The sequence below is a fragment of the Hyaena hyaena genome, unplaced genomic scaffold (genome assembly GCF_003009895.1).
Source record: "Hyaena hyaena isolate Hyena2069 unplaced genomic scaffold, ASM300989v1 scaffold_50, whole genome shotgun sequence".
NCBI lineage: Eukaryota > Metazoa > Chordata > Mammalia > Carnivora > Hyaenidae > Hyaena > Hyaena hyaena.
Window position 1 is genome coordinate 3996176 of NW_024080682.1, and position 15403 is coordinate 4011578.

The following is a 15403-nucleotide window of genomic DNA, read 5'->3' on the forward strand; positions in this document are numbered from 1 at the left end:
TAAAAAAAAAAAATCTTTCCTGAGACAAAGGTGGGCGGGAGGGAGGAGGCATGCTCCTCGGGATAACGCGGGTTATCCCCTGCTTTGTGTACGGCACCGCGTTCCCCCTTCCCTTTCTCCAGAATGGTAGGTGCTTCAGTTAAAACCAACTTAAGTTTTAAAGGACAGTCTGGACCCCCCCCCTCCACGCTTTGATCATCAAAAAGATATTCTCTCAAATGTTTGAGGGGCCAAGCGGCCCAGGTCCTATATTTAAATGTTGTTTTTGGAGACTTTATCATGCAGGCCAGGGCTCCCTCTGCATTTTCAACACAGAGGGTCTGAGCCTCCTGAATATTCAACATCCTCCGGGTAATGGTGATCCCCACTGACCACAACTTAAAGCATTGCGAGTCCAAGTGTCTTAAGCACCTTAGAAAAATATGAAAATACTGCTCTTTTATTGTGATTCAGTCGATGCATTATTTTTAACCCTCTGCAAGCGGGATGCAGGCACGCTCAGGGGCTGGGACAGAGTGACCTGAGGGGCCGTCCAGCGGCCAGGCCAGGCGTGTGCGGGTGCGGCACCCCAGCTTGGAGAAGGGAGCGGGTGCTGGGGCCTGCGTGGTGGGCGGAGGCCCATTGTGCCTGGGGGCAGTGGCGAGTGGGCAAGGCTGTGCACACACCACCCCCACGATCAATCGATCGGAGCAAAGTGCAGGCCAGGGATGAGCTGAATGTGGAATTCAGGCTCCTTCCCCATCGCACCGAGCTGGCTTTCCATGGGGATCCGCAGGCCAGCCATCAGGGGCCTGGGGGCTGCAGCGCAGGCAGGGGCCGGGGCCTGGGGGAACACCGTTTTGGTCAAGGAGGGTGCCACACTCAGAGCCGGTGACACTGAAGTCCCCGGTCCCTGCGCTCCCTTCAGAATAAAATAAATAACCCCCATAAAAGTCCTGTTTAGACCAGAAATATAAAATCTGAAATCCCCCATCTTGCAGAACGTACCCTCGCCTTCTTGTCCCCCCTCCCCCCATGTAGGGATTGTTCCAGAAGGCAGCGAGGGCGGGAAGGCTGTCCATGGAGAATGGAAATACTGGCCCCGGAGAGAGTCAGAGCTTGGAGTGTCCCTCTGTGAACAGTCTCCCTAGAGCCCCAGCCCAGCCCGGAGGTGAAGGCTCGGCCCTAAAACATCGGGGTGTTCCCAGTGGCCCAGGGGAGCCCCTGGTGGGGGCAGCGGGGCAGGGGAGCACCCCGGGAACCGGCCAGCAGGGCCTCTGAGAGGCTGAGCAATATGGGGGCTCGCAGCCAGTTGTGGCCTCCAGAGATGGGGGCCAGCTGCGCCCCTGCCTCTGTCGCATGATCTGTGAAGCATCACCGTCCTGGGGAGGCTGCCTGCCTCTGGGCCAGGCCAGAAAGCAGCACCCCGCTTCGTCCAGGCCACCGGGGGAGGGAGGGTCTCTGCTCAGCTGACGGGGCTGTCCGTGCGTCTGTGCTCACGGTGAAAACAGACAGAGCGGTCACACTGTCCTGTGCCTGGAGAGTTGGCCTGTCCCAGGGGGTGACCGTGCAGGGTGGATGTGACACTGCTGCATGGGGCCGGCCTTGCACCCCGAGGACACTCCGGCCTCTGGGCTCCCTTTCCCGCCTTGCCAGCTCCTTCCCTCTCCCCTCTCCCTGGCATACCGGGCACGGGAGAAAGGGCCGCAATGCCCAGCGCCCGAGGCCCGGACCCCCGTGTGCGGCCAGGGCCAGCCTGCTGGGGGACACCCAGGACGCATGATTCCTGCGGGCATAGGGCTCCCAGCTGCCGGTGCACTGCCTGCACCTTCGAGGCCAAAGCCTGAGCTGCAGGGAGCTGTCGGCGCCCTCTGGGCCCTGTGCTGCCCAGACCTGCTGGCCTCCTCACTCCGGGTCCCCTCCATCTCGCTGACGCCCCACAGAGCCTTCCAGGGCCAGGCGCCTGGGGACTGGCCATCCTCAGGAGTGAAACAAGGGTAGGCTGTAAAACGGCCACTGATGCCTTACTTCCCAGCGTTTGCCCCGTGCTGTGGGCTGAGGTGGGGGGAGTCTGGACAAACCTCAAGTGCAGGTTGTAATTGTTGCCACAGAAGCAAGGGCGCCAGCGAGCCCCCCATGTTCCCTTGCGTTCATCCCGCCCCCTCCCCGCTTCCCAGACACCAGACACGCTCGTCTTCCACCTCCAGACACCAGGTGGCTCCCTCCCTTTGGCTTTCCCCCTCCAGACAGTCAGGCCCCTCCCCAGGCGGGTCAGGGCTTCCAACCCCAGCCTCTGTCCAAGCCGGCCCTGCTGCCCAGGTGGCCTCAGGATCCACTTCTGGTTGGTCTGGGCTCTGCCCTTCCTTCTGGCGGGCATCTCAGCCCGCCCCCCGCCCCTCCACCCCTCCGCCCATCTTTCTGTCCCTCCTTCCTTCCCTCCCCCGCCCCTCCCCTTCCTCCCACCCCTCCATCCCTCACCAGCATCCCTGCTGAGGACAGGTGGCTGCCTGTCTTCTGCCCCCACCCCCAGGAGGCGCCTCCCGCCCGGCCCCCCGCCTCCCCACCGGCCCCCGCCGCTAGATGGCCTCCTCACTCTGCCTTCAGGCCCTGGCTCAGCCAGTTTGGGAAATCGTGCTGACTAGGTTGAGAGGCCCCTGGGAGGGGTCTGGCCAACTCGGCCCATCCCCCTCCTCACCCCCCCGGCAGTGTCCACGGCTCCCCCCCCCACACTGGTATCCACGAGGAGGCCCTCAGCGGGAGCTCTGACCTCGGCAGGAAGCGGCCACCTGCCCCCGGGCTCCCTCCCGGGCCCCCTCTCCGGGGTTAGATCTGTAACCTTACATTTCCTCTTCTCGAGTCCCTTCCCCTTTGATTTCTCTCCCGATAGGACTTCTGCGCAGTCTCTTTCCGTCCAATCTTACGGTTTCGATCGCTTGCTGATTGTGTTCCAGCGTCGGCAAAACCGAATTTCTTGTGCTCCGGCCAGGGCCTCCCCCTGAGCTGGAGGCTGCGGCCCGCGAGGCCTGCCCTAACCCCGTGGGCCTTGCCTGATCTGCACCCGGGGCCTCTGGGCCTCCAGCTTCCGGGCCCTGGACCAGAGTCCGCACGCCGATGAGCACAGGCTTCTCCTGCCTGTGGTGCGGCCGCCCGGCAAGGGCCCGGAACAGCGGCCGGCCTCCCTGCCTCTGCGTCCCCATCTGACTGCAGCCAGATGCACACCAGCGGTGGCGGGAGCAGCTGGGGAGGGGGCCGCCCGGCCGCGGGAGGCCTGCGCTGCCCGCCCGCACCAGGGCTGGCTCCGGGCCAGGCTCCCGCGCGGGCTGGCCTGGCAGCCACATTCCCCGGCACAGCAGAGCAGGCAGAGGGCACCAGACAGCGGGGCTGGGCAGACCGGGCCACCCAGCCCCGCGCTGCGCCCTGCGGGGAAGTGCCATCTCCCTGGCTTCCGCCCACGGCCCGCAAGCAGGGGCCGGGTGCCCTCCCTCCACCCACGATCCCGGCCCTCGTACGGGGCAGTTTTGCCCAGCAAGTTGTGGAGAGCCAGGCCACCCGAGGGGCATGCGCTCGGGTCCGGGATGGGGACCCTCCTGCTGGTCTTTCTCCATCACCGGAGCCCCTGGGAGGCGGTGGCCATGTCCCTCCCCCAGGGCCAGCATATCCCGCCGCCCGCTTACTCAAACAGCATGCACGGGCATCAGGGTCAGTGCAGAAAGACCACACGGCCGGCTGGCGAGGCCTGGGGCCACCCTCCGTCCAGCGAGCGTGTAACCGCGGGCACACTCAGCCGGGAACGCGCTGCCCTCTGAGTTGCTGTGATCGCCTCTCCCCAGGCCGTCCTCTGCTTTGAGCAGGGGGGCTCCTCCCTGGGTCTGACTGACGCCTTCGGCGTGTGGGCCCTTCCGGCTTCAGAGTGGTGTCCTGGCCACTACGGGGAGCCGCAGGCCACCTGTGTGAGGTGAGGGTCCCGCCCCTGCCCAGGCCTGGTGATTCTCGATCCCACTCTGGTGCGCCGCCCCCGCCCAGAGCCGTCCTGAGACCCCAGCGGGAGACGAGCACTCCTCAGATCCCTGCGCCTGGAGGACTTAGCGCAGCACCCTCGTTAGGACCATCGGCAGTGCCAGCAAGAGGCAAGGCCAACGCGCAGTGGCTGGCTGCACCCTGAACGGTCCCCTCAGCTTCTGCTTTGCTGACTTCCCTGATGGGGGTCCCGGCAGCTCCCGGACTGCATCCCGTCTGCCCCGGTGGGACCTTGCGAGAGGCTATGGAGCCTCGCGGGCGGGGGCTGGAGGGTGCCGTGTGTTTGCATCTCTGACTCTTTCTAGAGAGCGGATATGGGGGAGAGTGAGGGGTGAGTGTGTGATCATGGGAGTGTGAGCGTGCAGATGTGAATGTGTACACGAGTGTGTGCGCATGTGTGAGACTGAGCACATCCTTGTGAGTGCAGGTGTGAGAGACTACATGAGTGTGCATGTGTGTGTACACGTGGGTGTGTGTACACGTGGGGTGTGTGCACATGTAAGACTGCATGAGTGTGCACACGAGTGTGTGCATGTGTGAGAGGCCACATGAGTGTGTACATGTGTGCACGTGTGAAAGGCCACACAAGTGTGCATGTGAGCATGTGCACGTGTGAGAGGCCACATGAGTGTGCATGTGTGAATGTGTGCATGTGTGAGAGGCCACGTGAGTGTGGATGTGTGAGTGTGTGCATGTGGGAGGGTGCACGTGTGAGTGTGTGCATGTGTGGGAGGGTGTACATGAGAATTGTGCACGTGTGAGAGACCACGTGAGGGTGCACGTGTGAATGTGTGTACATGTGAGAGGCCACGTGAGTGTGGATGTGTGTGTGTATGTGGGAGGGTGCACGTGTGAGTGTGTGCATGTGTGGGAGGGTGTACATGAGAATTGTGCACGTGTGAGAGACCACGTGAGGGTGCACGTGGATCCTGGACGGTTGGGTCGTCAGAGAAGTGAGGGTGCAGACGTGCTCAGTGTGGGGACTCTGCGGTGTGCACGTCCCCACGTGGCCCCTGACCAGGGAGTGGAGGCCGGAGGCCATGAGCCCGGGTCCGGCTCACCCTGCGCTCTGCAGGGGGTCCCGGCCTTCCAGGCAGCCCGCGCGGGGCTTGCATCATCCGGGCAATTCTGTCCCAGCACTTTCTCCAAAAAAAGAAAGAAACAGAAAGGAGAGGGATGCAGTGCGTCTCCAGCTCCACGGAACGTCAGTCCTGAGGCTCCCCCGTGTCCCCAGGGGCCACCTCTGTGCGTCCCACCGAGCCGGCCACTTGTGCGCTCCCGCCCTCCGCGTCCCGTGCGCTGAGGGGGCTGAGCTGCACGGTGCCGGCAGCCCCCCAGCCCCCCACCCTCTGACTCCGCGGGTCGTAGCCTCTGAAGAATCGAGGGAGCCGACCCAACGGACTGTCTACAGTGGGGAGCCGAGAACCACATCCGCTGCCTCCAGCCCTGAGGGTCGCTCGCTCCCTGGGTGTGTCCATCGCCCGCCCCCGTGGTGACGCTGGGCTTCCCCGGGGACTCTCGGCTCCGCTGGGTCAGGCCCTTGCTGCGGCACCAGCCAAGCGAGGTCCCCGGGGACCCGCCAGCCACCCCCTGAGACGGGCCGGCAGCCCCAGCCGGTGGCGGGGACGGGGGCTGCAGCCGTGCCCTCCCCTCGGAGCCCTGACCCTTGTCTGCCGTCCTGAGAGGGGACAGTGACACGTGCCCCGAGTGTGCCCAGAACCGCCAGGCAGCCGAGGGGCGAGGAGGCGGGGCGGCTGTGTCCAGGGCGGGCCGGTGGCGCGTTGAGGGGACACCGAGGATGTGGACACCCATCTGGGCCTGGCCACATTAGCAAAAGCCACTCGAGCTTTAATAATTCAGTGGGCCTTTCTCGTCTTTTTCACGTCACCCTAATGTTTGGGAGACGTTTAATCAGAAAGGCTGAGTGGATTGCTGGTCGCTTGCCCTCACTTCCTGCTCTGGGTCTGGGGCCGGCATTTCCAGAGGGGGACAGAAGCCTCGCCGCGGGGGGTGCCGTGTCCCTGCAGAGCCGGGCATGGTGGCTCTGGCCTGGCGCGGCGGCAGGGAGATGGCGGAACGCTGGCTCGGGCAGAGGAGCAGAGCCGTCTCCGCAGGAGCTCTCCTCGCAGCCGGTGTCACGTCCAGTGGCGGAACGTGGCACGGGAGCCTCGCTTCCTGGGGTCCCGTGCGTGTGTTTGCGGAGCACCTCCCCCAAAGAGCTGCGTTGAGTGCAGTTCAGCCTTTCGTTGCACTTGCACGAAATCCTAGCAATCAGCGCAGGCGCCTCTGAAGCAGGTGCTGTTGTGCGGGGTGGGGGGGGGGGGGGGCGGGGGGATGCAGAGGCACAGGGAAGCGGGGTCTCCCGTCTGACCCTGGACAACCCGGCCCGAGAGCTTGTCCGGGCAACACCTTCACTGGTGGTAGTGTTCCTGAAGTTTCTCCATTGTGCTGGGTGGGGAGGCACAGACGGCTCAGGGCAAGCCTTCGGGTGCGGCGGGAAGCAGCTGTCCTGAGATGGAACAGGCGCGTGAGGGGCTGGGGCGGCTCCGGGACAGCTCACGGTGGGCCCGCTGGACCTGGGACCAACCGCCACTCTGGGGGAGGTGTGTGTGTGTGTCCCGGTTTATAGGGGAGGAAGCTGAGGCTCAAAACTGAGACCACGCACAGGGCCACGCGCAGGACCACGGTGGGGTAACGGGTACCAAGTTCTGGGGCTCAGGAAAGTGGCGCACAGCTCTGGGGAGGTACTGCTTTGCTACTGACCTCCCGTGAGTCCTTTCCTCTGCCAGGCACTCGCAGAAGGGGTGACAGAAAAGCACCGGGGGGGGGGGGCGGTTCCGGCCCTGCAGGCACGCATACGCCAGCTCGAAGGTGTGGCGGGTGACTGCGCCCCGGGTCGCTCAGCAGTGAGTGGTCTGCATGGATGCGCTTTGCACCTCTGAGTTCTGGGAGAAACGGTCAACAAGGCTGTGTTTCTAAGCTAACTGCAGTATCAGCCACTGACTTGGGTTTCAGGTTAGGTGTGCTCAAGGACATGCCTTTTATGAAGCCTCGCGTCGCCGAGTCCTCAGCTTACTGTGGAAAGAAGCCCAGCGTAGCTTGAAAGAAACCTTTTAACAGACAGCCTGTGGCTGGTCTTTGAGTGAGATGAGTCTCTTTGAGGACCTGGGGGGCCTTCACGGCAGGAGCCTGGAGGGGCCACTCTGCTTCAGAAGTGACAGAGAGTTTCAGACACAGGGCTTCCCAAACGGCTGCGCCTACAGCTCCCCTCCGCGGTGACTCTGTGTTCTTCCCATCACGTGACAGCGCGGAGACCCTGGGGGCGTGGACGAGTCCACACGGGAGCGAGCACCCCAGCTTCCCGCGCGTGCCTGTGTCCACATGAAGACCGTGGGAGGGCAGGTGCCCTGGCCACCGCGGGGTCGACCTGCCGCCCTCTACTTTCTCATCGCTGGGTCGCAGCTCTGGCTGATTGGCTCCAACAGCCTTTGTGACATGCAAATCCAGGGCCACAATGTGGTTCCCCAAAGCGAAGTCCAGCCTTGGTCTTGGGGTGGCCTCGTCCCCTTTGGGGGCAGCGCCCGTCATCTCCGAGGGGACGGCTCGTCTGTGAGTCTCTGACGGCTCTCTGCCTTTGCGCCGTCGAGTGTGTTTCCTTGTGCGCCCTTGCGCCTCGTGCTGGGCTGGGTTCCACTCATCTGCCGACTGACTCCCCGGGGTGGGGGGAGGGGCCGGAGGGGCCAGTGTGACGAATCACCGCACGCTGTCCTTCGCGCGCGGGGGGTACGAGGGTGCTCTCGCAGTCTGGAGGCCCCGGCTGACATCAAGGTGTGGGCAGGGCCGCACGGCCTCCGAAGGCTCCCAGGGAGGGACTCCCGCATCTCTCTCAGCTTCTGCAGTTGCCGCCAGCGCTCGCGGTTCCTGGTCTCTGCCTCCTCTGGGAAGCACACCTGTCTTGCTGAATTGAGGGCGGGGGCTGATGCAGCGTGACCTCCTCTGCACCACTTACGTCTGCGGAGACCCGCACTCCCACACCGATGGCGTAGATGTGGACGTTCCCTCCTGGGGCCACAGCCCCCCTCCCCGCCGCCATGGTGGGCCTGGTGCCGTCTTCAGGGGGAAGGCGCGTTCCCTGCATGCCCCCAGGTGGGCCCTGTGCTGGGAGCAGCACGGGACAGAGCTCGGTCCCCGCTAGGACGAAAGATGGGGATCTAGAAGCCACCATTCCTGGTGCCACGTTTTGCCGTCACCTGTTAGAAGAAGTTGGGTCAGATTTATCTGTATCCTGGTGCCTGAGAGGGCGCTCAAGCCTAAGTCGAGGAAATGAGGAAACATATCTCATCTGTGTGCGGCGCTGGGCAGTGGCCTCCATCTGTGGCCCAGCTTGGTGGTGAGGCCGGGTGGGGGGCAACGTGCCCCTTACAGGTGAGAAGACAGAGGCCAAAGGGTGCCCTAGAGAGAGGTGGCCTTTGGATCGGGAGCTTCTCTCCCTTCCCAGAGTGGGAGCCCGAGGTTCCTTCCCGGCTCTTTCATCACCAGGGTCTCTGTTTTGATTAACTTGGGGCGGGCAGCCTCCTCACTTAGCTCCCCCCGAGTTTCTGTGCGCTGCCCCTGAGCCTCCCGCGGCGCCTTGCAGGAGCCCCCGTCAGCCCGTGACTGTGCTCAGGCCCCCCTGTCTGCTCTGCTTTGACCTGTGGACTGGTTTCACCTTCAGGGCCAGCCGTGGCCTCGGCCGCCGTGGACTCTGTCCACATCCTGGCCGTCCTGAGCTGCAGGCCACGGGTTCCGCAGGGTCATGCCCTGGGCAGCCCAGCTGGTGGCCTCCGTGTCATTGTGCGTGTGCATAGTTAACCTCGGGCATTGTTGTGTGACTCCCGTCCCAGACATCTCCACCTGTCACTGGTTTCCCGAGGGTGAGGGTCTCGGCCATCTTTGTCACACAGCCCACCTCCCAGCTCAGAGGGCCTCCGTGAGGCGGGCGGTCGCTGCTTTTCCGAAGTCCCCATCACACCACTTCACTTTTACAACGTGCGTTAGTACCTGTTTTTGCTAACCGGTCCTCCTTGACGCCCACCATTTGTGTGAGCTTGGGAAAACCTCTGAAACACCCCTGAAGATACTTCCACGTCTGTAAAATGGGCAGACGCTCAGGTTGTAGCGTTGTAGGGGCAGGGTGATAAGAAGCGTGCAGCGCGGGTGCTGCTGGTGCCCAGGGCCCAGTGTGTGCTCACGCCTGAACAAAAGCGGTCTTGTGTTTAGACCCACCGACGGGGCTGCTAGATTCTTCTTTTGGGCCTTGCCACTTTCGCTGGTACAATTACGCTTAGTAAGGCCAAGGGCAATTGGGGGTAAAATAATCCAACTGTTTTTAAGCAGAGGGAGTCTGAAGGGGCCACTTCTTTCATTTGATGAAGAGGACATTCAGTCACATTGAGTTGATTTAAATAACTCACTTCCTGTTGAGGCTCCCTTCCCCCGGCCTCTTTCAAATGGCAAATGGGGAGAAACGGAGTGCACCCCAATGCGTGGGGATCCTAACGGGATCTGCTCGGGACAGATCCCAGGGCATGCGAGTGCCTTCCTTGTAAAGACAACGTCTTATGTTGTTTTCTTTCCATGCAAGCTCCCCGCTACTGTGCTCCGGCTCCAAATGCGGAAGGATTTATGCAATAATCCAAGATGGCCCCAGAGTGTTGCGTCACTAATAATGATGTGTGTTCAAAGGGCGTCTAATCCGTGCAGTAATACCTTGAGGTGCGGGCAGACCACATATTATTATCTCCATTTGACAGATGAGGAAATTGAGGTCTAAAGAGAGATTAGGTGACTCTGCTCAGAATTACTGGGGTTAGTCTCTGACGCTCAGTCCATTGTTCTCGCCCTTTCTCCCCTTGTGATTGAGGACTTGAGTGTGTTTGCACACGATCGCTTTGGGCTGAACTCTTTTAACCTTAAAGCTTCAGCTGCCAGAGCGTCTCGGGGACACTCGAACTAGTTTCCTTTTCCGTGTGAAGAACATTCCTTTGGTCTCTGCTCTGACTCATACCCATGGGATCTGGGACGTTCCTACCAGCAGTTTATCCCCGGAGAGGGAAGACTCCTAACTGGTGTCTTCCCCTGAGAGTGCTCAGTGCCGTGTGTTTCCACGGCCGGGGAGGCGGAGGAAGCCTGGAGGAGGTTGGGCGGCCTGGGGGGTGGGGGGCAGGATGCCAAGAGAAACCCGAAGGTATGAGACCAAGTCAAACTCAACACCTCTTCTCCAGGCCTTTTCAGCGTGAGGATGGCTTACCCCAAAGTACACAAACCAACAGACTGAATCCCAGCTCTCTATTTGAGCAGCGCCCAGACAAAGCCTGTCCTCTGGAGTCCTCCGTCTGGCCCCATTCCTCCATGGTAACCACTGAATTCCCTGGGCCATGGGAGCAGGCCAAGTATGTACTTGATTGTCTCGGATTCTCTGCTTTCTTTCCCTCAGCGGATGGTATTGGATGTTGTGTCCGTGTCTTCTTTCTTAGCCTGACGTATTTATGCCCCGGTTTTGTTGAGCTTTGTTTGGCGGAGGAGGGATGGGGTGGGAGGTGGTGGAGTGGCCGGGAGGTCTTTTGTATCAGGTCGGTCGAGAATGCTCATCTCCAGTTCCCAAAATGCCACCACGGAAAGGCCAGTAGAGCCGTCCCTCTCCAGGGCGCGCACGTCCATGGACTTGGAAGCAATTTAAAAAGTGCATGCCCGTGCGACCACGTGGCATTTTGATTCGGCCGTTAGTGAAGAAGTAGGTATAGAGCCTACGGATACCGCAGGCAATAGTGGTGTAGATGAAGCAGTGAAACGTGCAATTGGGCGACTCAGATAAGGCCCGGGTAACAACTTCCAACTACTTAATCGCATGCCGTGTGCTTGAATGAGGCCTGTAGGTTTACGATCCCCTTAAAACAAAGCATCACCGATGCCCACCTTGGAGCGTGATGACCGCATAATGTCGCCTGATGGAAGGGAGAGAACTGGTGCGGCATCTTCCAGGGACGAGCCTGGACACCCGGCGGCATCCTCGTGAAGCTGAGAGACCGGCACCCGGGGGACCCTTGAACCCTAATGGCCTCTGTCCCCACTGAACGCCAGGTGCTGTGTCCCTTTAACAAACACAGCGGGTTTGGCCCAAATCTGCTGCAATGTGACAGCGAATCATATCGGTCACCTTTCTTTGTAGAAATAATCAATTCTAATCAGTAATTGCTTTTGGGCAATAGTTCAATTCTGCTGTCATCTTTTGGCTTCCAGCATCATAACATCATCTGAGCGGCTCTGAGAGCAATAATACATTTTACTAGCATGGTGTTCAAGGCCAGACAGTATTTATTCTTGTGCGTAACCATTAGGTTAATACGCAGTGCGTGCTTGCACACCTCAGTCCCCATCCCCGTCCCCACCCCACGGATACGCATTGGCAGCTGGGTCTCCGGCCTGTCAAACGTCTGAGTCTGTGCAGTGGATCGTCTTTCTTAGCTTTCAGGGAGCTATTTGGGGCTGTGTAGACACACCTGGGAGTGTTGAAGTGGTTTTTCTGGGGCAGGTTTTATGAGGCCTTATACTGAGCACAAGAGGAGGGATGGAGTGAGAAAAGCTGGCTTGAGGTCAGAGGTAGACCCAGAATCTTATGCAAAGCGCTTTCCCACCTGCGCCCACATCTAGGTGGCTGAGTTGTGCAGGGCGGAGGAGAGCCGTGCGGACGGGTGTGGATGTCAAGGGCAAGTCAAGGAGCACCGTCCATCTGTGCTCGCCCCACTTTCACCCTTGGCCCCCTGGGCCCCCCAGAACTGAACGCCTCTGCCTTCCCCGGGTCTGGGCATATTCTACTAGAGGGTCTGCTGTGTCACTCAAGTGTGGGATTCTCTGTTGTCTACCTCAGCCACATAGTTTCTCTGGTTAGAGGCCTATGTAGCTGGTATGTCCTATTTATTCAATAACACGTTCTTTAAGAAGTCCAGTTAATACGAGGCACATGTGTTCCTCACTGTCCCCTTTAGTTTGGGGCAGGGACAGAGCTCTGCAGGGACAGTGGACACTTGATGCGATCAGTGTCAGAAGGCAGGTTGAAGGCAGCCATGACTGCCACATTCTGTTTAGGGACTCGTGACTCAGTGTTCTTGAGCCTTCTCTCCTCTCTCCCTTAAGCTGGGCTTTGCAGGAAAAAAACCCACAGAATTTGCTCCTGGTACAAAGGTTTCTGAGACATTTATTGTGAAGGAATAAAAATCCTATTAAAATATTTATAAATCGAAACAACCCCAGAAGCCACACACACAATTAGGCCTTTTAGACTTCTATTCTGAAAGACAGATAAATCATCATTCAGAGAGCAATGATGAAAAATCAAAACAAACACAGAGTGTTCAGAGATCTGCCTTAGAAGAAGGCATAGAATGTGGCCTAGAAAATGATCCCTGCCTCCGAGCCACGCAGAGTCCACACACATCCCCGGAAAACTTTGAGTTTCTGACTCATCAGAAAAATCGTCGAAGTTTAGAACTTTAGAAGGAAAATGAGAAATGGAGCCCACCTCTGATGGTATAGATGAGGAAACTGAGGCTGATGGAACTCGAGTGCCCTGCTCCTGTCCCCGGGCTGAAGAGGTGGCCAGGCCAGGACTGGAACACACACAGGTCTCTTTTCATGTCGGTCCATGACGGACTTTGTGAGCCAGCCCTGGAATTCAGGACTCACGTCCCGGGAGTTTCTGGATGCTGAATGCAGCAGGGAAAGCTTGGTCACTGGTTCACTTATTGCCACCAACTCACTCATTTCATACCAGTGTGGTTGGTGCCTACGGTGCGTTAAGGCCATGCTGGGTACGCCTTTGGATGCAAACAGAAGATCCGACCTCAGAATCTGGCCTCAGAATGCTTAGTCTGGGGAAGAGATGTGGTCCAAGAAGTAATTAAAGGCAATGAGTCCCATCTTAGAACCAAAAACCAGGGCTGAGACCCCAGGAGAGGGAAGCTTCTGCACCCCGGGGGTTGGTGTGAATCTCTCAGCTGCGGGGACCACGCATCGTGCAGGTGGTGCATGGGGACCCCGGTGCCCGTGGCAGGGCTGCGTCTCCAGTTTCTCCTGGGGGCGGTGGGCGTGTCCTGGCCCAGAGCGCTGGGCGGAGCCATGATCTCCTCTCCCTCTGAGTCAGGGGATTGGTTTCCCATCCTTCCTGCTTCTCCACCACGGCAGCAGCCCTTCCACGGGTCAGGGTCAAGGCTACCTCTCCGCCCCGCACCGGCGAAGGCCAACGCTCCAATCCGTCCTGCTGTCGTTAGAACCCAGCAGCCAAGGGCCCACCACTGGCCTGATGACCCCTGGGGCTCCTGCCCAACGTCGCTTTACAAGAGTTAAGTTTCTTCTTTCCAGTGGCCTGAAGAATCATCTTTATTTCCTTTCCAGATGTGTTTTGGACCTTTAAACATTGCCCATCGTCTGGCACGTTTGCAGCAGGTGTGTGTGGGCCCAGCCCGGCTCAGTCCCTGTCTGTGGCTGGCTTCTTTGCCAGGTGGCTCCCCATTATGGGCCCAGACAGCCCCGGCGCTCCCAGAGATCTCCCTGAAGCGCTGGCCTTCCTGGCCCATGCCCACCTGGGGCCAATGGCTGTGTGCAGGGGGGAGGCTGTTCTGATCACCAGCCTGCCGAGGACGCTGATCCGGGGGAACACGTTGATCGGTAGCCCCCCCCCCCCCCCGCCCCAGAGAGTGCGAGGCAGACAGGGACTTCACAGCTGTTGGAAGGGACGGCCATTCGAACGGGAGGCAGCACCTTGCCTCGTCTGCTCACTATCACGGTCACCTCGGCTCACCGGGAAGGGTGTCAGCTGGCAGTCTTGGGCTTGGGGCCTGGTCTTGCACTCTGGCTGCCAAGGGCCATCTTCCCCGGGGTGAGCAGGGACCCACACTGGATCTCTTCCGGGTCTGCCTTACCTTCTGGTGCCATCACCTGGCCCAGCCACCCCGGGCGGGGCTGGAGGCGGCCTCTTTCCAGCACCTCGGAGAGAGGCAAGAGTGAGCCGGCAGTGCCCCCACCCCCGCCCCCCAGAGGGACCCAGGCGGGGCACCAAGCAGGTGGATGCCAAGGGCCTTCCTGCACGGTCCAGGGGGGGCCTGGCACTCCCTCCTGGGACGTTCCTCGCTTCGAAGGCCGGAGTCACGGCACGTGGGACAGAACCACCATCGGTGGAGAGGTGCCATGGGATGGGGTCCAGGTTGCCACCTCAGTCTCGCCCTGCCCCAGCCTGGCCCTCCCCTTCCCGCTGGCCCGTGCCCCTGTCCCCGGGACGGGTGGCCGTGGCCAGTGGTGAGCCAGGGCGGCTGTGTCTGGGAGCCCTGAGCGCGTCTGTCCGACGACATCACGCTCCGACGTAGCTGTCCGTGGTTCTGTCCATGGTTCTGTCACCCAGGACCCTCTCAGCCCCCATGCTGTTCCGAATGGGCATCTGTGGAGGGAAGCTGGGGGGCGCTCAGGGCGAGGCCGTGTGTGCACCTACGAAACTCACGGAAAAAGTCAGTGGGCGTAAATCTGGCATCGAGTCCAAGCGGAGGGTTGAGGCAGCTGGGGGTGCGGGGGGCAGGGTGACCCCGGGCCGCTGAGTGGCACGTCCTGGGGCCCCCACGGGTCCCAGATCTTGTGCGTGCTGGCCGAGCACGCAGGTGGCGCAATGAGTTGGGTGCGAGGCAAACCCCGGCCCACGGAGCTGAGCCAGGGCCAAGGTGAGGACGTGGCCTCAAGCGTGCTGGATTAGAAATCTCGGCTCTTAAGTGCCTCGGGGCTCCAGGCACTGAGGGGGAGGGGAGACAGGAGGCTCGGCCGGGCCAGGATGTCAGGGCCCTGGAGGCTCTGCTCTGAGCCAGTTTGGCCGCTGGCTTTGCTCTGAGTCATTGCCAAAGCAACAGCCCGGGCAGTAAGTACTGTGCTCGCCGAAGGGGAGGGCTCCCCCTTGCTGGAGAAGGGAGATGCAGCGCCCCCACCCACCGGCTCCGGTGGCGCTGGCTGCTTCCCAGGACACCCCCTGCGTCCAGGTGAGCCTTTCTGGCCATGGAATGAGGGAGGCCACTGACATTCCCATTTCCCAGAGCAGCGAACCGAGCTGGGGGCGGCCAGGAGGAAGCTGGCTGAGACAGAGCGGAGGCTGCCGGCCATGGCCTTGCGTCCACCGGCGCGTTCCTTCTGCCGCCCGGCCGCCTCCTCGGCTGGCAGGAGGGTGTCGTCGGGCCCTTGGAGTCCGCATGCACAGCTGCTTTGGGAGGTGACGTTCGGTGAGGCCGGTGGGGCCCCTGAGCCTCCCCAAGATGCCACGGGGCTCCCACGCTCAGCAGGGCAGAGGGCCGGCCGGCCGGTGCTTGCCACTCTCCTCCTGTGAGTCAGAAGGTTCCAG